Genomic DNA, 1,114 nt, shown 5'->3' on the forward strand with positions numbered 1-1,114 from the left:
TCTGTGTGCCTCATATAATTCATCTGCACATAAGATTTTTATTCATTTGTGCTATGTTTTTAAAAAAATAAATCTAAAATAAAACTAATTTGTAAAAATATTATTTTTCACTTCCTTGCATGGTTTTTAGCCTTGTTATAGCTTCCAGTTACAGAGAGAGAAGGGAAGTAATTCCTTTTGTTTTTCCCTTGTATTGTAATCGATACAATGCATTAAGATATAATATTTTGTATCTTCAGTTTAATTTTAATTCTTTTGTTGTTGCAAATTATGCCATTCGTATAGCAAAAATCTCTTTAAGCAAAAGGTATAAATTTAAATCTGAGATTTAAATTGAACCTGTGAAACCGTTAATTCATGCTATCTTTTTTTAAAATCTTGTATCACTAAAACATTTTTGTTGGCGATTTACATGTTGAAAACAAACAAACATTGGAAGCATTTATTTATACAACAACACACACATGAAAGCATTACAGTAAATGATTAAATAAGAACATGAAGGAGAATTAGGAACAGCATTGGAAGGATATTCAATGATATAGAATACATATGATGTCAACTATGCAACGTCTAGTTGGTGCATGTGCATCTTGCATAATGGCAGGTTCTACTTTAGGATAAAGGGATCAAGGAGAAATTGAGCATTGATATCTAACAATTTTTTTTTTCAATAAAGAAAGAAAAAATAACTAATTTGCCACTTTTTTTGTACATTATGGGTTAAGCATTCTGCCAGTGTGTAAGTGATGTGTCTGTAATTAGAATTATTGTTCAGCTCTAATTTGAGGGATTAATAAATAGTATGGATAGGGGAGACCTCACTGGAAGGTAACAAATTATTTCATTCTTAAGCAATCAGTCAATGTCCAAGTGTTTTTGTTCTGCATCTTCCATGAACAAAACTGACAAACGGTTCCGAAATACAATTGATTGACTAAAAGGCAGTGTAGAAGAGCATACATCTTCTGGTATTAGTTAATATATTTGCAATAAAGAGGAAAGTATTTACATAATTCAAGCTTATCTGAAATCCAATAGGTGAAAATGATCTTTGTTTTGTTTCTTGAACATTTAATTTCATTTTACATTGATTTTAGTTAAGAGTGGAACA

Source organism: Argiope bruennichi, chromosome 6 (genome assembly GCF_947563725.1).
Source record: "Argiope bruennichi chromosome 6, qqArgBrue1.1, whole genome shotgun sequence".
Classification (NCBI taxonomy): domain Eukaryota; kingdom Metazoa; phylum Arthropoda; class Arachnida; order Araneae; family Araneidae; genus Argiope; species Argiope bruennichi.